This window comes from Pinus tabuliformis, chromosome 7 (assembly GCF_031772625.1).
Source record: "Pinus tabuliformis cultivar Carrire ecotype Pingquan chromosome 7, CPIR1, whole genome shotgun sequence".
Lineage (NCBI taxonomy): Eukaryota > Viridiplantae > Streptophyta > Pinopsida > Pinales > Pinaceae > Pinus > Pinus tabuliformis.
The window spans coordinates 1,540,086,298-1,540,110,569 of record NC_142293.1 but is presented as its reverse complement, the minus strand read 5'-3'; the positions used below and the strand labels follow the sequence as shown (position 1 = coordinate 1,540,110,569).

Here is a 24,272-nt window from a genome sequence, read left to right as displayed (position 1 = left end):
ACCATTGGGGAGAGCGCACCCAGTCACGGGCACAATTTCCAATATGAGTCTATAATTAATGTAGAGAGGTATGTCTATGTGGCACAAAGTCCAAGAAAATGGAGCCCCCAGAGGTTTAGAAATGACGGTGACAAAACCTATGGTGTTTATGGTCATTCTTCACTATTTTTTGAGAAGTGTCCATTGGTGTCGACCGAATTTGGATTTGATTAGTAGATATGAGGGCTCATGGTAGAAGCCCACGTGTCATTAATGCTTGGCATGAAGCTTGAGATAGAGATGCACTTTTCAGAAGTTGGTCATGTTTATAGTAAAAAGTAGCAGAATGATGAGACGAACCTGCAAGTGCTATGTTTGATGCATTTTGAGCATTCAATGCATCATTTTGGCACAAAAACTAATGTAAGTCTCATGTATTATTGATTTATTCCTTTTCAATATTTTCAAAAGGAAGAACATGTATTTGCAGATATGCTTGAGTTTGAGCAGCAGATTCAAAGAGGGCCTTTGCCACTTGGATGTGAGATTCTAGCCCATTTAAATTGGAGAAAAGGAGAATAATTTATGACATTTTATGTGAGAGAGTTCAACTTCTTTTAAGGTAGAAAAATTGTGCAACCTATTTAACTTGGAGAAGGGAGAACAATTTATGCCACTTGTTTGTGAAAATTCATTCCTTTGGTACTGTCGAAGGAGAATGTCTCTTTGTAGGAAATACCACATGTTGTGAGAGTTAAATCCTTGTATCGAAAAAGAAGAACATTATCGAAGAGCAACTAATGAAGCAACTACAAAACTGAATGGAGCCCGGAGACATAGATCACACATTGTGGGTGAACTCCATTATCAATTTTTGGTGCATTTGTCCATATTTTCATTTCTTCGCGTGTTTCTTCTTCATATGTATTGCACTTATGATTATTTCATGTTCTTTATGCAATTTCTTTGAAAATCATAAAAGTAAATATTTTGGATCATGTTGGTATTAGAGTGATCTTATTTGACATAAATTATGAGTGTGGATGCTTACTAGGGCCAAGCTCAAAGAGGGTGAAGGAAAACTTAAGACTTTCAACTCTAAGATTGGACTCACAACTTGAAGAAATAAAATAGAGAATGGTGATGTTCACAGGAGAATGATAAGGCTTTCCACAAATATTTTTACTGGATGTAAGACATGGTAGAAAAATTGTTTGAAAATTATGTGAAGAGATTGGAAAATAAGGGAAACAAGGATTCCAAATCAAAGGATAGTGCTTCATTGAACTAGGGAAATGTAGGATACCCTCCTAAGCCTCCATCTCCATCTTCCAGTTCAAGTTATTCTTCTTCTTCCTCTCATTCTCATCATTCAAATTGTCATCAAAAAGATGTTTCTAAAAATCCATTGTTAAAGTTAGATGTAAAATTTGATTTGCCCATGTTTAATGGAGAGGCTAATGCATAAAAGTTGAAAAATTGGATTAGACACATTGAAGTTTATTGTCATGTATAGCAGATTGAAGAGGACAAGTTAAAGATCTAGTTAGCATCTCTTAAATTGGAAGGAACAACATTGTGGGAGAGAAAATTTCATAAAGGTAGAAAAAATAATGGTAAATTCATTTTGTCATGGTCTGTTTTACATATGCATTAAGAGGGAGTTTTTACCCATTGGATTACACACAAAAATCCATGATGGAATGACAACATTTGAGACAAGGTAGAGGTAAGAGTGTGCAAAGTTTCACAGAAGAGTTTAGGAAGTAGGAATTGAAATTAAGTGTTCCTTTAGACTCACCAGAAATGTTGATGAAATATATTGTCACTTTACATAGTTATCTTCATCACTCATTATTATTGTTTGATCCCACTAGTCTAGATGAAGCATGTGCGAAATCAATTCATATTTAAAAAAAAAAGAAATCATGAACAAGATGAACATACAAAAAAGACAATGAAAAAAAAGAAAAGGGAAGGAAATCCCTCTTGCACTCATTGCAAGAACGATGGGCATGATAAAGAGCACTATTGGAAACTGCATCTTAAGCTAAATCCTAAGAGATTTGGTAGCAAAGGGAAGCAACAAACTATTGATACATTACAACATGACTTGGGTTCTGATTCAGGTGATGATATGAAGATCACAACTGTTGGGATTGTAGGTGTTGTTCCAAATATGGGAAAAGCATCAAATAATTCATTTCTCTAAGAACTTGAGGAAATCAACTAGATAATTCAAGCAGCGAATGCTTATTTGAGAATACTACTACAAGAATAAGAAGAGGAGAAGTAGGGATTCTAGCTTAAGTTACAAGCCACATAAGCAAGAGTGTCTTCAAGTAATGAGTTTGCATTAGTGTAGGTTGAGAGCACATCAAATCATTCCAGTGATTGTGATTGTAATTCATCTCCAAAGGGAGGTGCGAATTTCATAAGATGAGCTAAGGGAAATTATCCTCACTAGAGTTGCACCAAAGACAACCATTCAAGGTATACTTATTCCAATGTTCCTTTTGATTATAACAAAATTGGAAGTGTGAAGCAAAGATTATGGCATAAAAACCATGTACATTTTTTGGTTTGAATAACCATGCTACTTCCAAATGCTAGAAAATAATGGCCTTGTACTAGAAATTTATGTCGAAAAATAATGAGACACAACATAAAGACCTTTCTCTAAAACAAGAGAAAAAAATGGCAAGAAAGTATGGATGAAGAAAAACCATCGCAACTGGTGGGCCCCAGTATTGTAGCAATAATGCTACAACTCCTGGAGCTTCCTGCTTTAATTTTATCAACCCGGTAGTTCGTAACAAACTTGGAAGCGACGGTGCTATATGCACAAGTACTAGCTCTTGTCGCAGCTGTCAGTTGGTCAGCTGGCACAAGTCTGCTAGGGCTCAAGCCAACTTCTATATGCTCTCAGAAGAAGCTTTCTAAATGATGGACGAAGGCTATCTCAGAGGAAATCAATCTACTTTGCAAAAATGAACTGAAAGCCAACCAAAACATGAAACCCTAGTAAACCCTAATCTGACTAGTTTGACCTCTATGATGCAATAGTGAAAGTGCAAATGTCTAAAAATGATGCCATTACTTCTAGCGATGTGAAATGCATGAACTCAAACTACTTCTATGAAAAAGAACATTGTTTTTGTATTTTTGCTTAAGTGGATGGAGTGATTATGATTTTGTTTCTTATTAGGGTTTGGTTGTGCAGAGGTGGTGCGAAGGGAAGGAAAGCTTGGGAAAGGTCAGGGGGGCTAGGAGAGGTTCCAGGGGATCTCTAACATCATCCCATAGAAGTTCCACACGTTCAGATGCTCAGCAACCGAGTTTGCAGGCTTCTACAGGATGTCTGCAGGGGTTTCTACAGGATGTTCAGAGATTTCTACAGGATGTTCTGAAAAGAGGATTTTGGAGCATGGGTGAGTGAGGGAAGATGCATGGATGGTTATGGAGGTAGGATGGGGGTCTGAAGTGACCCAGGAACTGATGGATGGAGTGGTGAGATGATGTGGAAGGCTGACTTGCATCAACGAAGGTTTAGGCAATGGAAAAGTAAGAAGGTAGGGTTACGTGGCAAAAGAGCAGATGGGAGATGAGGAAATAGACTTGGTGATGGAGGAGCTGATCTGGACGAGGCTCAGATGAACAAGGAGGTGATGAAGGTGATAGAGATTCCCTGCACAATGCTCATTCAAACGAATCAATGAATCTTTGCAAACAAACCAAGTCCTAGCTAACTTAATCCAACTATCAATGAAATGAATAAACAACAGCTTTGTTTGGAAAGAGAACCATGTACATCACGTGAGTAAGAACATTCAAAAAGATCTAAATGCATGACAAACTCCTACCAATTGATTCTAACCATAAAAAGCTACTTTAACCATCAAAAACAACCAAAATAACAAAGCAAGATCTAAAGAGAAGATTTCATTTTGAGAACGCAGCAAACACATAAAGATAAACAAGGGAGGTACTGAGCGCTTGAGATGGGCCCAACCCCAAGAGCTACAGCCTCCCAAGAGAGATTTAGAGCTGGTGCAAAGCTGGATTCATCTTTATTAATCAAGAATGAAGAGTTACATCAAAACTGTCCACAAGGAGAACTTGAAAATGAGCTGACAGCAAAACTAATCTATGGCCTAAAAATCGAACTACAAAATGACTACAACAAGACTATGAAATGACTAACTATTGGCTACAAAAATTACTAACCACTAGCTAACCAAAATGAGGCCCTAAGCCTTCTTATTTATACAATTTGAGGACCCAACAGTCCTCCTAAAATTTAGGGACTTGGCTGCCCAAGACTTGTAGTTAACAACAGTCCTACTTGACTTTCTTGGCTGCCCTTGTGCTCATTGATTTGGTGGCCTTTGAACTCCGAGCTGATGGTGGAGAATTCGAGGTAAGGGCCCATAAATGAGGGGGACACCTTCCTACAAATACTCTAGCTTGTTCTCCCACGAATTTGGCTGCCAAGTGCTCATTAAGACCCTCATTTTTGTCTCCAAGTTGACCAAAAAGGCTACACAAAGCACCCATTAGACTTGTTGGCATAATGACTAACCAAATTCACTCTATTAACATAAATATAATCAAAAACATGCAATAAACTAATGAGAATGGTGGATTAAGTCAAATTAGGAGGTTGAATGAGCCCAAATAATTGTCCATTTTTGGGGCTCATCATCACCCCCTACTGAAAGTGTTGCTCATCCTCTGAGCAACCAATCTCTCTCCTCATCTTTGATGGCTCTGGTGGCTTCTTTGGCTAACATCTTGGCTGATTTCTCCTTTGGCTTCCCTCTTTTCAAACTTCCTATAGAAACAGTTCGCTGGCTTCCTGTAGAAACAGTCTGCTAGCTTCCTGTAGAAACAGTCCTCTGTCTTCCTGTAGAAACAGTCGGCACTGTCTTAGCCTGCTTGGCTGAGGGTGCTTTTCCTTTCAGCTTGGCTATGGCAGCCTTCGTCCTCTCGCCCTTCTGCTCTTCTTCCTCACTGTCTGCTTCTTTTCCTAGAGAATTCTCAGCCTTGGTATGATTGTGTAAGTATATTTAATATGATGGTTGAAATGGTGGTAAAAGGAGATAAAACCCATGGAGAATGGAAGAGAAGAGTGGTTGCATGCCTCCTCAACAGACTTCAAGCTTCAAATCCCTCTCCATACTTTATTCTGGCCTGCCCAAAGGCTTCTACAGGATGTTTCTGGTAAAAATACAAAACTTCCTGTAGAAAGTCCTGTAGCTTCCTGTAGAAGGTTGAACCATGACTAAATTGTGCCCGAACCCTGAAAAAAATGAGTGTTCATGGAGGGGATGGATGTGCTTAGGGTGGCCAACACAAGTGCTGCCTCCTTAGCTAAAATATCGACCAATTTCTCCTTCTGCTGCCCTTTCTCTGAATTTCCTGTAGAAATGCCCAAACAACACAAAGCCTTTGAACTCATTTGATGAAACTTCCTCAAGAGTAATTCCCTTGATGCATCATCTAATTCAACAACTGATCCATCTGCAAGTTGTTGAAAAGCACTCCTTTCAAGCAAATTTTCCATGGCGCCTTTTACTAGCAGACGATTTTGTCCCATTGGTTCCATGACAATAACACCCATGGATTTTCGATCACAATCAAACTCCAATAAAGCCAGCCTCTTTGATCTTTGTATCCACCAATCATAATTGCCCAATTTCACTGTGCCACTGTTGAGAATGGCACTTGTATCACCTGCCATTGGGTCTGGAACTCCCATTTTTTTAACCAATACCTTCAAGGCTGCCTCAGTGGGAATACCAGTAGCATGGAACTGGTGACCTTGACAAGATATCATTGCAAACTGCAGCAACTTCTGCCAGAGTTTCTAAATCTTCCCCCATATTATGTGCAGGCCAATCCAATATTTTTCCATCCTCGGGATTATATGTTGTTCCTTCAACAGTAAACTCTCTAAGTGAACTAGCAGTGTGCCCTATGACTATAAACTCACTGACAGACATCTGATTGGTTGTAAGAGTACCTGTCTTATCAGAGCAAATCACTGTGGTGCAACCCAAAGTCTCCACGCTCGGTAACTTACGCACAATAGCATTCTTTTGTGCCATCTTATGAGTGCCAAGAGCCAAACATGTAGTAATCACAGCAGCCAATCCCTCTGGTATAGTAACAACTGCCAGAGCAACAACAATCTTAAAGTAGTACGTACATTTCTCAAAGGAAAACCTGATATTGTTTTAGCCACCCATCTATGACTTCCCATGAAAGAAAATATTTGTAGTTCATGATCTAGACAAGAATACAAATGGCACCAATCACTGTTGTCAGTCTTTCACCAAATTCATCTAACTTCCTTTCAAAGGGGGATCATGACATTCCATTGAAGCTTCCTGAATTTGTGCCTGAATTTTACCTATTTCTGTAAACATGCCAGTGCTCACAACAATGCATGTGCAACAGCCATTGGTAACTGTAGTTCCTGCAAACACCATGCATGCTTTTGACTGCAACTCACAGTCACACAAGGTGGCTGGATATGTTCTTTTGATCAGATTCTGAATTCAAACAGATTGCTCCATCATTAACAGATCTATAATGCGTTTGAAAAACTCCGAAATCAATACTTTCAAGAACCCTGGTAACCTTGGACACGAGCTTTAACTACTTTTCTCATTTCAAGCTTGAATTTTGACAAAAATCTCGGGTTTTCCTTCTGCAGAGCTCTTCTCTGCCTTTCCTGTAGACGACTTCCTGTAGAAACGCCTGTAGAGTGCGACAGGCGGGAATTTTTTTAAGGAACTGAATAGATCTCGAGAATAAAAGGCAGAAATCAGTAGAGCACCATTGTTTAACTGATCTGGAAATGGTGGACATGCGCTTCAGTTGACCACAGTTGAACAAAGAGTGATGAGAGTTTCAGCTGAGCGTCCCTTGAATTACTGCGTGATTTGTGGTGAGGTGGCAAAAAAACATGCGCGCTGGCTTTTTCAAACTGAAGTGATGTTATGAACTGCATGTCTTCTATTTGTTAATCAACTGATGCCCTGTTCACTGGAGTTCAACACATCTACCATTGCTTGTGTTTCTCAATTTCCACGTGAATGGCTATCCACGCATGCTACGTGATTTTTCATGAGTGCTAGAGGACTGGATGTCGGGTTAAACTTATTCTATTCGTGGCTTAATTCCACCATCCCATCAATTCATGCAGTTTTCAAATTAAATCTATGCAATAGAAGAATGAGATCAGTCACATACCTCGAAGTTGAATGGCTGCCGTGAGCTGTTGTGGGCTGTCATTGCTGCATGCATTTGATTTTATGGTTGCATGATGGCTTGGTTGCTGATTCATGGATGGTTTCCTTGTGCAGGTGTCCTCTGGCCAGATGCATGCAACAAGAGTTCATTTCCACGTTCAGATCTGCACCCTCAAGCTGCTGCCATTGAATTTTCACAGGACCCGAACTTGTTTTCGCCATTTCTCCCAAACGGTGAAGCGGATTGATCTGAAACTCGGTGAGCATGTTCCTATCATCATTATGCATCTCCCATAGCAAAATCGTGATCAATGGATGCACGGATATGGAGAAAAATGGAAAATGGCTGAAGATTTTAGTGCTCGATTTCTCGAGAACCGTGCATCAGAATCGGCTAAAACTGCTTGGATAGGTTACTATCACCCATGTGCATCTCCCCATGAAACAGGTTTTGAAACGAATGCACGGTTATGGAGAAAATGCAAAAATGGCTAATGGTGATGGAGGCTGATTTCTTGGAAACCGTGCACCGGAATTGGCTGAAACTGCTCAAGCATGTTGCCATCAACCTTGTACAATTCCCCATAAAACGGTTTGTCAAATGGATGCATGGTTTTCAAGTTATGGCAAAAACAAATTTTGTTCTATGGATTTTTGCCTCAAGGCTTTTTGCAAATGTTTGCATGGAAGGAAAAACTGAGCTTGGGCCGTGATGCAGGTATGGAGATGATGGAGGAGGAGTTGGAAGACTGCATGAGGACTTCTGAACCCTTGAGGAAGCTACCATGTTCGCCAAACCACTTTTTGAAATGCATGCCTAGTTTTCCACAATTTCTACAGGAAGTTCCTGTAGAAGCACAATGAGAAGCACAAGGAGGTGGAAAAAATGATGGATAAAGGCAAGGGATGGACACACAAGTGCTTGTAGGCCTCATCAACAGATTCCCACCATTAGATTCACTTTTGAAATTGGATTTGGCTCGTCCAAAGGTTCTACAGGATGTTTCCTGTAGAAATACAGAGCTTCCTGTAGAAGGCAAGAAAATTCCTTTGACCTTGATTTGAGTGCTCCTCCTGTCATGAAACGTCCTTCTTGCAACCTGCAATGTCACTGATGCAACATGAAATTATTCAATGGAGATTAGCTTTATTTTTCTTTTTCTTTTCCTCTTTTTTTTTGAAAAACAACTAGGGCGCCTCATGGAGGTTTTCACCCTAATTGCCTGCCCTGGGCGCCTCCAAGGGAGGTTTTCACCCAGAGATCTTATTCTCTTTTTTCCTTTTTTTCCAACCCATTGACCGCCTCATGGAGGTTTTCAATCAACGAGCCAATCTAAGGCGCCTCCGAGGAGGTTTTCACCTTAGATTTCTATTTTCCTCTTTTTTCATTTTTTTCTTTTTCTTTTTTCTCTTTTTTCTTTTTCTTTTTTTTCTACCCTACCCTACTTGAAAAACGAAATTCCTTTCAAGTATAAGAATACTTCCAATGGAGCCATGTGCACATCGAGATTAAAGACAAGATGATGTAAAGGCTCGGAATGCATGCTTTGACAACTATCCAACTTTCAGAGACAACATGATCTGACTTTGAAAGTACAAAACATAGCTGAGGAAGAGAGTACTGCTGCAACTTAGTGACCTTCTGAAACCATATCTCAATATAGCTTTGATATCCTTGGTCATCTTGCTGATTTGGATCATTCTTCATGTCACCTTCTATCATGACCTTCTGATCTTCCTCTTTTTGTTGATCTTTCTCTTGAGTACATGGAGGATTTGATGATAACCATGAGGGAACTCTCTCGATCTTTGATTCTGATCTCTTCTCTTCATCAAGTGCAGCCCATGGTTCTTTGATCTCCTCTTTGGAATCTTCTTTTGCTTTTGGTCCCTCAATGTTGTCAATATAATCTTTGCTTTGCAACACTCTTCCTGAGCTTTGGTGAAGACCATTGGGCTCAAGAGGAGTTGTTTGGATATGTTGTGCCTCAGATTTGCAATGGGGTTGAGCTGCTCCATTGTGTGGTTTTGGAAATGGTATGGGTAGTTGAGTGGAGGTGTGAAATTGAGATGGAGATGGATGGCATTGTGGTTGGGTAGGCATTTGGGGTTGCCTTGGTGGAGGAGGAGGCGATGGTTGTGGATGAGCAGGTGGTGGAGGAAAATGAGCGGGATGAGAGTTGTATTGGGGCCTCCACTCCTGATAAGGTGCATTCCACTGAGGCTGTGGCTGAGCATAAGAGTGAAATGAATGAGCAACTGGTTGGGCATAATATGGATCTGTGAAGGAACAAGGAGAATATGACCAAGGAGGAGGTGTAGACCAGGAAGGATGAGCAGGGGGGCCCCAAGAAGGCATGAAAGTGGCTTGATAGGGGTCATAATAGGTCTCGGGTGTCCCTTGCAGTTCCTGTTGGTAAGATCTAGGTCCATGCGGCCAACTTTGGTTCATATAATGGAGTGATTCAGTGGCTCCTTTGGCTCTTTGATATGCAGCTTTGATTCTGGGTAAGGAAGGGCACTGATCTGTAGGATGGTATTCTTCACAGACAAAACACACTTCTATGGAGTACAATGGACATTCGTTCCTAGGATGCTTTCTAGTGCACCTAGGACAAAAAATGACCAAAGCCCTCTTGGCTTCTTCTTGCTTCTGTTGGATCCGCAATGTATCCAGTTGCATGGCAAGAAACTGCCTCATATCACTCTTGAAATCTTCCAGCTGATTTGCAAATTCGTGTTGGGACAAGGTACTGCTCCCAACATTCCTGCTTGTAGCCATTTGCTCCAGAGGAATGGTTTCTTCTTCTTCTCCCCTAGAGGTTCTTTAAATATGCCTTGATGTCCACCCAGGGGTTCTTCAATCACAGCCATCGAAGAAGAGAGAATCTTGGCTGTGTGAAGCAGTGGGGGTGTTGTGCAATCATTTTTCTAACTTATCTCTACTCCTACAAGGCATGAAATGAAATCCTTTTGGTTGGTTTTTGCTTTTTCTATTTCTACTTGCAAAACTGAAATAGGTCGAACTGCAACTAACTATCTTGCTAAAATGAAAATGCGGAATTGAAATGAAAGCAGGAAATGACTAATCTATTTTGCTCAAATGAAATTGCAAGAATGAAATGCTAGGCTACGCTTGCGAAATTGAAATGCTAATCTACGCTTGCAGAAATGAAATTGCAGAATTGAAATGCTAATCTACGCTTGCAGAAATGAAATTGCGGAATTGAAATGATAATCTATGAAAGCAAGAAATGCTAATCTATGAAAGTGGGAAATGCTAATCTACTTTTGCATAAACGAAATTGCATAATGGAAATGAAATAAACTACTTAGCAGAAGATTGTAGTGGAAAATAGAAGAAAAGCGACAATCACCAATACTCTGACACTTCCCCGGTAATGGCGCCAAAAAGATGGTGGGCCCCAGTATTGTAGCAATAATGCTACAACTCCTGGAGCTTCCTTCTTTAATTTTATCAACCCGGTAGTTCGTAACAAACTTGGAAGCGACGATGCTGTATGCACAAGTACTAGCTCTTGTCGCAGCTGTCACTTGGTCAGCTGACACAAGTCTGCTAGGGATCAAGCCAACTTCTATATGCTCTCAGAAGAAGCTTTCTAAATGATGGACGAAGGTTATCTCAGAGGAAATCAATCTACTTTGCAAAAATGAACTGAAAGCCAACCAAAACATGAAAACCTAGTAAACACTAATCTGACTAGTTTGACCTCTATGATGCAATAGTGAAAGTGAAAATGTCTAAAAATGATGCCATTACTTCTAGTGATGTGAAATGCATGAACTCAAACTACTTCTATGAAAAAGAATATTGTTTTTGTATTTTTGCTTAAGTGGATGGAGTGATTATGATTTTGTTTCTTATTAGGGTTTGGTTGTGCAGAGGTGGTGTGAAGGGAAGGAAAGCTTGGGAAAGGTCAGGGGGGCTAGGAGAGGTTCCAGGGGATCTCTAACATCATCCCACAGAAGTTCCACACTTTCAGATGCTCAGCAACCGAGTTTGCAGGCTTCTACAGGATGTCTGCAGGGGTTTCTACAGGATGTTCAGAGATTTCTACAGGATGTTCTGAAAAGAGGATTTTGGAGCATGGGTGAGTGAGGGAAGATGCATGGATGGTTATGGAGGTAGGATGGGGGTCTGAAGTGACCCAGGAACTGATGGATGGAGTGGTGAGATGATGTGGAAGGCTGACTTGCATCAACGAAGGTTTAGGCAATGGAAAAGCAAGAAGGTAGGGTTACGTGGCAAAAGAGCAGATGGGAGATGAGGAAACAGACTTGGTGATGGAGGAGCTGATCTGGACGAGGCTCAGATGAATGAGGAGGTGATGAAGGTGATAGAGATGCCCTGCACAATGCTCATTCAAACGAATCAATGAATCTTTGCAAACAAACCAAGTCCTAGCTAACTTAATCCAACTGTCAATGAAATGAATAAACAACAGCTTTGTTTGGAAAGAGAACCATGTACATCACGTGAGTAAGAACATTCAAAAAGATCTAAATGCATGACAAACTCCTACCAATCGATTCTAACCATAAAAAGCTACTTTAACCATAAAAAACAACCAAAATAACAAAGCAAGATCTAAAGAGAAGATTTCATTTTGAGAACGCAGCAAACACATAAAGATAAACAAGGGAGGTACTGAGCGCTTGAGATGGGCCCAACCCCAAGAGCTACAGCCTCCCAAGAGAGATTTAGAGCTGGTGCAAAGATGGATTCATCTTTATTAATCAAGAATGAAGAGTTACATCAAAACTGTCCACAAGGAGAACTTGAAAATGAGCTGACAGCAAAACTAATCTATGGCCTAAAAATCGAACTACAAAATGACTACAACAAGACTATGAAATGACTAACTATTGGCTACAAAAATTACTAACCACTAGCTAACCAAAATGAGGCCCTAAGCCTTCTTATTTATACAATTTGAGGACCCAACAGTCCTCCTAAAATTTAGGGACTTGGCTGCCCAAGACTTGTAGTTAACAGCAGTCCTACTTGACTTGCTTGGCTGCCCTTGTGCTCATTGATTTGGTGGCCTTTGAACTCCGAGCTGATGGTGGAGAATTCGAGGTAAGGGCCCATAAATGAGGGGGACACCTTCCTACAAATCCTCTAGCTTGTTCTCCCACGAATTTGGCTGCCAAGTGCTCATTAAGACCCTCATTTTTGTCTCCAAGTTGACCAAAAAGGCTACACAAAGCACCCACTAGACTTGTTGGCATAATGACTAACCAAATTCACTCTATTAACATAAATATAATAAAAAACATGCAATAAACTAATGAGAATGGTGGATTAAGTCAAATTAGGAGGTTGAATGAGCCCAAATAATTGTCCATTTTTGGGGCTCATCAGCAACCATTGCAACAAGGGTGGAAATTAGATAGGTACCTATTGGAAGCTCCATCTAGAGCTATATGCAAACAAGGACAAGGAGTTTGGGAAAACAACCCTTGTGCAAGCACCAACAGATGAGAAAGTGGAGCACATTGTAACCCTCTGTGAAGCCACATAGGAAGAAACACAACTACAGGAAGAAAACCCATTAACTTGGTTGGTAAGGGATGGGCATCCTTTTTAAGTAGTTGAGTGTGGCCACCATTGTAAATCACATGTTATAAAAATTAGGATATAAATTTGCAACTGCTCATGAAGTTTTAATCAAAATCACAAGACACAAACCTACTCTACTACTCTATGGACATTAATTCAGAATTTAGAACAAATTCTTCAGACATGCAAGAACAAATAACACACACTCAACAAGTATTTTTATATGGGGAAAGAAATCTACTAAAAACCCCAATTCCTACTTGCATTAATCAAATGAATAGATATGTATTACAATTTCTTTGCTCAATTGAGCACACCCTGCAAGTGCATAACCTATATCTCTACTCACTGGAGGCCTCTGACCCAGAATTAGTCAGATTTTGCCTCTTCTTGAGCTCCTATTTCCTTGCGCTATTCCTTGAGGAATTAGGCCCCTATTCTTTAGGAAATTCCTCAAATTAAATTGCACAATTCCTTAGGTTGATCATTTGGCTGCATGCAACATCTTTGCACTGAAGACTAGTGTATAAATAATATTACACTGCCTTGGAATCTCCACCTCAACTAGGTAACTCAAATTATATGCATTCACTTCTTATTTTTGGTTGTTTGATCAGTTAACTGGATGATCACTAAGTTTGACTTATTTCTCACTACTTAACTGACCATGCACTAGTTCCTCCAGAAGTTGGAACTAGTTTAACTGGAAGCAACATGAGATAATTGACCTTGATTGCTACAAATTAGCAATCACACATGTTTAAATGAACTCCAACTCCTCCAACTTGAATTTACAGAGTAAATTGGGTGATAGAAGTCATGTCACATAAGTTAACATCATCCGAGTTGTCTACTGATGTGGAAATTTGATTTTTCTCAATTTACTCAAGGCAAAATAAAATTGTGAATTTATTACTGCATTTTTCAACACTCCCTCTCAAAAATAAAGGGATTATCAACCACCCCTATCTTGCACCTATGGAACTCGAACTTCCCTCTTGACAAGGCCTTTGTCAAATTGTCAACATCTTATTCCTCTGTCGGAATGTACTGCAACAACATTATTCGTCTTTGCACACAATCCCATAAATGGTGATACCAGATATATATATGCTTAGATCGATCGTGAAAAATATGATTTTTAGAGATCATGATGCAACTCTGATTATCATAGTAGATCACAGTTGGATCCATCATTTGACCAAACAATGCAACAAATATCTTTCTAATCCAGATCACCTCACATGCTGCTTGAATGAAATTCATGTATTATGCTTCTATCAAGCTGAGTGCCAATGATATTTGCTTCCTATTGTATCAAGAAACCATTGCAGACCTAAAAATATAAATTCCACCTGATATACTCTTTCGGTTTGATGGACTTCCCACCCAATCTACATATGTGAAGCGACATAGCTTCACTCCCTTTTTCCATCTGTACCATAATACAAAATGGGTAGTGCCTCTAAGGTAACGTAGAACATGCTTAGTTACCTTCCAAAATAATTTGGTTAGCCTAACCATAGTTGGGCTCAGTTGGTTGAATACATAGCACATATCTGGTTGTGTGTTCATAAGATACATTAGTGAACCCACCAATTGCCGGTAAATAATAACATCCACTTCCTCACATGAAGTGACATCATCTTTCCTCCAATTGGTCGCTAGAGGTGTCTCCATGGGTTTGCAACTGTCCATGTAGAACCTCTGAAATATCTCGTTGGAATACTTGCCTTGAGAGACAAACAGTTCCACATTGCCTTGCCATACTTCCAATCCAAGGAAGTAGTGCATGAGACCCATTTCCTTCATTTCAAACCCTATTGCAAGGTCCTCCTTACAATATCTTATCAACTACTCATCACCAGTTAAAATCAAATCATCATCATATAAGACAATATTCAACAATTTACCTTCTACCAATATATGATAGAGGTTCGCATCCGCTTGATTTTTGATGAAGTCCAAACCGGTGAGATAGCTATCGATCCTGGTGTACCATGCACAAGGTGCTTACTTAAGAACGTACAATGCTTACTTGTGTCTGCACAAATGAGACCCTTGATCAAAAGTCTCGAAGACTTCTGGTTTCTTGATATACACCTCCTCCTCAATAAATCCATTGAGGAATGTTGTTTTCACATCCATCTGGTGGATCTTCCACTCCATCTGTGCATTTAGAGTAAGAATTGATCTAATAGATGAGTACCTTACTATAGGAGAGAAGGTATCCTCATAGTCAATCCCCTCAACTTGAGAGTACCCCTTGGCCATAAATTTGGCCTTGTACTTTTATATGCTTCCATATGTTGCATGCTTTACCTTGAAGATCCATCTCAAACCCACAACTAATTTTTCTGCTAGTCTTGGGACCACTTCCCAAACACTGTTATTTACAATGGATTCATATTCCTCCACCATTGCAACAACCCATAAAGGTTTCTCTAATTCTTCCTGGAATGAGGGTGGCTTAGTCTCTACAATCTTAGTCATTAGTGCCTGCAACCAGTGTACTAATCTGGTGACCTTCTCTACCTGCGTTGATTTAAAGGAGCACCTACATTCTCCCTCACATCTTGCACTAGTCTCTCAACTTCCTAGTCCTTTTTCTACCTTCTCTGGATGGTTATGCTTGAGTGGTTGTTTCCACTCTTTTCACCTCAACTTGTGGCTGCTCCACAACTTCTTGAGGTTCCTCCTTTGGAGCTAAAAGCTTCCTCTGGTGGGATTAGAAGCTCCTTAGCACCACATCACTTTATCTTCATCAAATTTTACATCCTTTCGCACAAAAATCCTTCTGAGGGATGGAAAGTACACACAACATTTGTTTGGAGTTTCTATGTAACCCACAAATACCCCTAATTCTGTTGTTGGATCTAGCTTCTTCCTTGATTCTTTCGAGGCATGGTAGTAAACAAAGGCTCCAAAGATCCTAAAGTGTGACACATCTGAATTTCTCCCCGAGAAAGCCTCCTCCAGTGTAATCATGCCCAAAATCTGATGAGGACTCTAGTTTTGCAAATATATTTTTGTGTTACAGGCCTCAACCCACAAATTTAGAGGTAGGAATTGATCATGCAACATCGCCCTTATTGCTCCCACAATGCTACGATTATTTCTCTCAGCTACCCCATTTTGCTGTGGGTTGTGGGGTTCTATAAACTCTCATCAAATGGCTTTTTTTGAACATTTTTTTTTTTAAATTCATTCGACATGTACTCACCTCCATTATCGCTCCTGAGAGCCTTCACCTTCTTGCCCATTTCTTTCTCAACTAGTTCCTTGAATTCTATGAACTTGGAGAATCTCTCATCCTTCTTCTGCGTGAAGAAGATCAAACAATTTCCTGAGAAGTCATCAATAAAAAATATTTTTTTTTTCCTCGAAGTGTAGGCTTTCGAGAAAGGTCCACAGATATTAGAGTGGATCCTTTCAAGGATTTCATGTGCTTTGCTATCCCACTCATCAAATGCGGATTTTTTGTACTTCCTCGAAGTACATCCTTTGCATACATCCTGCTACTTAAGTGCTCCTTTGGGGAGGCCTGTGGTTATCTACTGCATGATATTTAAAGTGCCATATTGCAAATGGCCAAGTATTCTATGCCAAAGTTCACCGATATCATGACTTTGCACCTTCTCCGCCTTCGTACTAAATGTAACACAATCCTCCATGTCTAGCTTGTATAGGTTCTTCACACAAACCTTGATCTGCTTCACCTGTCCCATGGATATGTGTCTTAGGAATTCATTTCCTTTGCTGAAGATCACATCATAGCCATGGTATTCCAAAAATACAACAAAGACACGATTTTTCTTTAGGCCTGGAATGAACCTAACATCCTTGAGCCTGAGGGGGGAGCCCAACTCCATCTAAAAGGTGATTGTACCAATCTTGGTCAGACTATACCTTCCGTCATCCCCCATATCGACGTGTATATTAAATATTTCTTAGATATCGTTTTTGGGATTCAACTGCGTTAAGTAAGTCATTAACGTATGACCATTTCCATGAGAGGTAGTCATAACTGACTAATTTCTCTTGATTTTTGAATTGTTCACTTAGCACTCATTGCATCAGGTGATGCTCATAGGGGTGAAGAAGTGGGATTGAAACTAGTGAAATGAATCACATAGCATCAATCGTCACTTTCGGGGCTTGCACCCGGTAACCAGGACTTCCCGGGAGGTCACCCATCCCAGATCTCCTCTGGCTCAAGCGCGCTTAACTGTGGAGTTTTCCCCACAATCAAGCCCACTTAGCTTGCACAATACTTGCTAAGGTTCTGCAAATGGGGTAGCAAGCTAAGTGGGCTTGATTGTGGGGAACACTCCACAGTTAAGCGCGCTTGAGCTAGAGGAGATCTGGGATGGGTGACCTCCCGGGAAGTCCTGGTTACCGGGTGCAAGCCCTGGAAGTGACGATTGATGCTATTTGATTCATTTCACTAGTTTCAATCCCACTTCTTCACTCCTGTGAGCATCACCCGATGCAATGAGTGCTAAGTGAACAATTCAAAAATCATGAGAAATTAGTCAGTTACGACTACCTCTCATGGAAATGGTCATACGTTAATGACTTACTTAACGCAGTTGAATCCCAAAAACGATACCTAATATAATGCACTACGTAAACCCCTAATACTTAAATTCAAAAAGAGTGAAGGGATCTCTACTTGAATGGTTCATGAAACACAATACTTGCTAAGGTTTTGCAAATGGGGTAGCAAGCTAAGTGGGCTTGATTGTGGGGAAAACTCCACAGTTAAGCGCACTTGAGCTAGAGGAGATCTGGGATGGGTGACCTCCCGGGAAGTCCTGGTTACCGGGTGCAAGCCCTGGAAGTGACGATTGATGCTATGTGATTCATTTCACTAGTTTCAATCCCACTTCTTCACCCCTGTGAGCATCACCCGATGCAATGAGTGCTAAGTGAACAATTCAAAAATCATGAGAAATTAGTCAGTTACGACTACCTCTCATGGAAATGGTCATACGTTAATGACTTACTTAACGCAGTTGAATCCGAAAAACAATATCTAATATAATGCACTGCGTAAACCCCTAATACTTAAATTCAAAAAGAGTGAAGGGATCTCTACTTGAATGGTTCACGAGGCACAATACTTGCTAAGGTTTTGCAAATGGGGTAGCAAGCTAAATGGGCTCGATTGTGGGGAAAACTCCACAGTTAAGCGCGCTTGAGCCAGAGGAGATCTGGGATGGGTGACCTCCCGGGAAGTCCTGGTTACCGGGTGCAAGCCCCGGAAGTGACGATTGATGCTATGTGATTCATTTCACTAGTTTCAATCCCACTTCTTCACCCCTGTGAGCATCACCCGATGCAATGAGTGCTCAGTGAACAATTCAAAAATCATGAGAAATTAGTCAGTTATGACTACCTATCATGGAAATGGTCATACGTTAATGACTTACTTAACGCAGTTGAATCCCAAAAACGATATCTAATATAATGCACTGCGTAAACCCCTAATACTTAAATTCAAAAAGAGTGAAGGGATCTCTACTTGAATGGTTCATGAGGCACAATACTTGCTAAGGTTTTGCAAATGGGGTAGCAAGCTAAGTGGGCTTGATTGTGGGGAAAACTCCACAGTTAAGCGCGCTTGAGCCAAAGGAGATCTGGGATGGGTGACCTCCCGGGAAGTCCTGGTTACCGGGTGCAAGCCCCGGAAGTGACGATTGATGATATGTGATTCATTTCACTAGTTTCAATCCCACTTCTTCACACCTGTGAGCATCACTTGATGCAATGAGTGCTAAGCAAACAATTCAAAAATCATGAGAAATTAGTCAGTTACGACTACCTCTCATGGAAATGTTCATACATTAATGACTTACTTAACGCAGTTGAATCCCAAAAACGATATCTAATATAATGCACTGCGTAAACCCCTAATACTTAAATATTTCTTGTCAAGGTCACTGAAAAAGTCTCTACACCCTGTCATGTGGAGTGATGCAACTGAGTCCAAGTACCACACGCTACCTATCATTGTGCTATCCATGCATGCAATGAGGGTAAAATCAAGCTTGAACTATGAATTCGATCTTAACAAGAAGAATTGTCATGAATTCTTGTGCGGGCACTTCATGGCATAGTGCATGAATTCATGACAATGGAAGCATTTAATTTTTGACAAATCTTTCTTCTTGCCCTCTTGACTATATTCTGGTTTGGTTTGGGATTTCTTCCCTTTTCCCTTATTTTCCTTTCCATCTAATGTAAAGTTTTCTTCATTCTCTCCCTTGGATGAATTCCCATCTCTGGTATTCCACCTTATTCCCCCTTGTACCAAATCAGACCATAAGCGCTCCAAATTTGGTAGTTTCTCCCTCTTGTTCACTGAATCTTGATAGCTATGTCTGCTCTTGGGAAGGCCCAGAAGGGATAGGATTACCAAGTCATATTTAGGGACAGTAACATTGACCCTACCCTACTCATCACGATATCGTGTGAACCTACTCATATACTATGGTATAATGTCATTCTTCTGCATCTTGATACTTCAAAGCTTATCCTTGAGCATCAGCTTCCTGTGGTCACTACGATTCTTGAAAAATTCTGTTAGTGGTTTCCACATCGCGAACAAAGTTTATTTTCTGTGGAGATTCAAGACAATATGATCTCGTACTCCCTCCAAGATTATTCTCCTCACCTTGGATACATCTTTCTTCCACTGTGCAAGGTATTGGACATCAGTTGTTGGTGGTCTTGGAATATTTGTCTTAACATATCCAAGCAATACATTTTCATCCGATACTAACTCCATGCAGTCCTTCCATGCAACAAATTTTGAGGTTTCTTCTAAGGCATACTCTAGCCTTAGTCCATTGAACACCATCTTATTATCTTTGAAGAATCTTGCTACACTAATCTTCAAATTTGAACCTCTGATAAACAACTTCGAATTTCCTGCTCTAATGTGAATCCAACAATGATACCATGTAGAAATTAGGTTGTAGATTTGCAACTACTCATGAAGTTTTAATCAAAATCATAAGATACAAAACTACTCCACTACTTTGCGAGCATTAATTCACAATTTAGAACAAAAATCTCAGACATGCAACAAGTATTTTTATCTGGAAAAATAAATCTTCTAAAAACCTTAATTCCTTCTTGCATTAAGCAAATGAATAGAGATGTATTACAATTTATTTTCTCAATTGAGCACACCCTGCAAGTGCATAACCTATCTCTCTGCTCACTGAAGGCATCTAACCCAGACCTAGTTAATTTTTTCCTTTCCTTGAGCTCCTATTTCCTTGTGTTGCTCCTTAAGGAATTAGGCCCCTGTTATTTAGGAAATTCCTCAAATTGAATTGTGAAATTCCTTAGGTTGATCGTCTGACTGCATGCAACACCTGAACACTCAAGACTAGTCTGCAATTGATGTTACACTTCCTTGGAATCTCCACCTCAACTGGGTAACTCGAATTCTCTACATGCACTAGCTATTTTACGCTGATTGATTAATTAACTAGATGATCTTTGAGTTTGAATGATGTCCCACTGCTTAACTAACCTTCCACTATTTCCTCCAAAAGTTGGAACTAGTTTAACTAAAAATAACGTGAGATAACTGACTGTGACTGCTACAAATTAACACTCATATATGTTGAATTGAACTCTAACTCCTCCAACTCAAGTTTATTGAGTAAATGGGGTAACACAAGCCATGTCACACAAGTTAAAATCATCCAAGTTTTCTACTGATGTGGAAATTCAATTTTTCTCAATTTAATCAAGGTAAAATCAAATTGAGAATTTATCGCTAGATTTTTCAACACATGTTGGTTTTAAAGACCCATAGATGGGAGTTGTTTTTTGCAAAAGTGATGAATTGTATAACATCACTGAAGTATTCAATATAGTGATAATTTTGATCTTTGTTTGGGTAGAAAAGGGTATGGGTTCTTTTGTAAGTCATATAAAACATGTTTTATCTTTGTATGTAAACTTTTAGGGTTCAGAAGTCCTTCAGTTGGGAGGACTGATTTAGGAGGATCCAAAAATACTCAAAATTTGAATCCCTCAAATCTTAGCAAAGGTGACACCAAGTCGGAGCTAAATGAGGTGTTTCCAATGACATGAATGACACCTCAAACTGAGTCAGTATGACATAATTATCATTGTTTGAAGATTTTGACCAAACGATAAAAAGTCAAAGTCAAAGTCAAGGGTGACATGGAAGCCCAATCAGTAGGCCCAGGTGGGACACACGAAAGTTGATGTGGAAAGTTTGGAGGACACATGGTAGGTCTGTATAGGTCATACCTATGACATGGTAGAGATGTCTAATGCAGGCACTAACTAGGCTAACACATGGTAGACAAAAGTTGACGATTGAGCGCTAAACTGTTTATGTGGACCAATGGTAGCATGCAACATGGTCCACTCAGAGGGTGCCTCATGGCACCACGATCACACACAAAAAGTGGTATGTCACCACTCTAACTATGGGGTGCGACAATATTTGAATGTCCAATCTCGTTATAACTGCCCAACGGGCTAACCATCAATCCGTGAATATTGGCTATGTAAAGTGGTCAACATAATTATTTTTGAAGTTAGTTGTAATGAAAATACAAAAGGGGGAAGGCCATGGACTTGACCCTGTGACCTCTCTAGAACCCACAACATATAACCATATTGGATGCTAGATTACAACAACGTTGATAGCATGCCACCATGTCAATGATTATGGGCCAACATTTATTAGTGTTGTTATAACCTAATGTGGTTGAATGTTGGTTGTTAAACATACAAACATGCATATGTGTGTGTGTGTGTGTCTATATATATATGCACCCACCCAAATTATTGTTATATGCCATTTTCGTATGGTTATAGCCATACAATATATTTGGTTTGAGCGGATATAGCTAAAGCATATAGTATATAATATGGTTATGTCATGGGTTTAAACTATGTATTATTTTTAATATATGGAATACACCAATGAACTTTTGTATGTCCACCCACAAATAATATTTATACATTTATGATTCAACTGTCAGGGGAGAGCGCGCCTAGTCGCAGGAACTAGTTTTGAGACTAGCCTGCAATTAATGCAGAGAGGTATGTTTACGAGGCTTGAAATATGAGACAATGGAGCCCCCAAAGGTTCATAAATGACAATGATAGAAACATATGGTGTTTATAGTCATTCTCTGTGGTTTTTTGAGATGAGTCCACTAGTGCAGACATAATTTGGATATGAGTAGTAGATATGAGGGTTCATGGCATAAGCCCACTTGTTTCATTAATGCTCAGCACAAATTTATAAATAGAGATGCACTTTTCAGAAGATGGTCGTGTTTACAATCAAAAGTTACAAAATGATGAGACAAACCTATTGGTGTTATTTTGATTCATTTTGAGCATCTGATGGATCATTTTTTCACAAAACCAATGTAAGTCTCATGTATTATTGATTTCCTCCTTTTTGAGACTTGTAAAAGGAAGAACATGTATTTACAGATATGCTTGTGTCTGAGCAGCAAATTCAAAGAGGAAATTTTCCACTTGTATGTGAGAGTCCAATCCCTTTAACTTGGAAAAAGTGAGAACAATTTATGCAAATTTATGTGAGAGAGTTCAACCCCTATAAAGGGATAACAATCCTACCACTTTATATGAGATTCCAACCCCTTTAACTAGGAGAAACGAAGAATAGTTTATGCCACTTGTTTGTGAGAATTGATTCCTTTTGTATTGTCAAAGGAGAATGTATCTTTGTAGAAGATACATTGCCACATGTTGTGAGAGTTCAGTCCTTGTATTGGAAAAAAAGAGGCTTAATGAAGAGTAGTTAATGAAGCGACTAAATAATTGAGCAGAGCCCAGAGACATAGCTCACACAACGTGGGTGAATTCCATTATCAAGTTTTGGTGCATTTTTCCATATTTTGATTTCTTCATGCGTGTTGCGCTTATGGATATTTCATGCTCTTTATGAAATTCATTTTAAAGTCATTGAAGTAAAAATCTTGGATCAACAAGAAAGGATTCCTGGGTGGCCGTGACTATCCTAGTTTCCTGGAAAGCCAACACATCTATAACTAGAATATTTTTGGATACAGGTTAGTTGCAGTTGCATTGTGTGACCAATTTTTTTAGAGAATAACCAAATCGATGCAGGAAGGGTTTTGGTGGCATGCTAACCCGACCCACTTATTTTCATTATGTAGGAAATTCATCATGATCGATTAGAGAGAGTAGTAGCACCAAAAGAATGAAATTCGGTCCTTAGCTCATCCTCTAACCCTACGGGTTCTTAGAGATTGTGGGTTACTAAAATTATTTAGATTACAAAGTATGAAGAGACAAAAGGGTTGTTTTAGCATTTGGTGGAGATGTGGGATACCCATAACCAATACTTCATAGTGAAGGATGAAATTTTACTATTGGAGATTGAATACATTTATTTCTTGATAGAGTTATCTAGGCAGAGTGCCCCAGCAATACTTATTGGTGTGAGGAGCACTGCAAGGGAAGTGTGCATGATTATGTGGCTAGATATTATGGTTCATTTGCATAAAAAATGAGAAATAAAGTACCCATCAAAGACATTACAAATATGACTCTATAGACAATCCTCTTCATAATCCTTTAGGTAGCTAGATCATTAGAACCACAGTTAGCCTCCAAGGCTCACATGGATTTAGCGATACTATGTGTAGATCCAAATATATTTAATTAATGTGAGGGTTAGATATCAGTTTTGGGATTCAACTGCATTAAGTAATTCATTCATCTATGACCATTTCCATGAGAGGTAGTCGTAACTAACTAATTTCTCATGGTTTTTGAATAGTCCACTTAGCACTCATTGCATCGAGTGAGGGTTACTGGCCAACATGAATGATCAACTTACCTAATGTAAAATGGGACGAAAAAAATAGTTTGTGTATGGAAACATCTTAGTATCATTTTTCTTGGAGTGGATTCTATCATTAGAACCAAGGTCGACTACTTTGAGCCAGTGCTTTCAGATACATGGATGGTTTATTAGACTGAATTGATGGGGAGTCTAAAGGGTGGACACTCTAAAAAATGGCATGAATCCTCATTTTTAGGATGGTTGAAAGATGCCATATTTGCAGTAGAAAATTATGCTTAGGAGGGATTGAACTTTGTAAATGATCCAAACCTAGTCTTGTCCATTGGTGCACATTGGAGTGCACTCAATAAGAAGTGTTATTGGTTTTATGAAATCTTTTAGTGTTTTTGTATTCTTGAAATGTTTTATTTTTATTTTATTAATGAGTACATGGTCACTAACATGTGGAATGTACAAGAGTAATGTTGTTAGAGGTGCTCAAGAGTGATTTGATAGTGGTATTGACGTCTGACCGAACATGAACCCTAGCTTTACCGCCGTCGCTGCCTCGCCCTTGGCCGCCGTCTGGCCTCTGGTTTGC

General features: G+C 39.6%; 1 pseudogene; it reads right to left on the bottom strand.

The window, feature by feature from the left end:
* Nucleotides 1–1,289: 1,289 nt before the first annotated feature.
* On the bottom strand, nt 1,290–19,615 carry LOC149253764 (calcium-transporting ATPase, endoplasmic reticulum-type pseudogene; annotated as a pseudogene).
* Between the last annotated feature and the right edge of the window lie 4,657 nt (nt 19,616–24,272).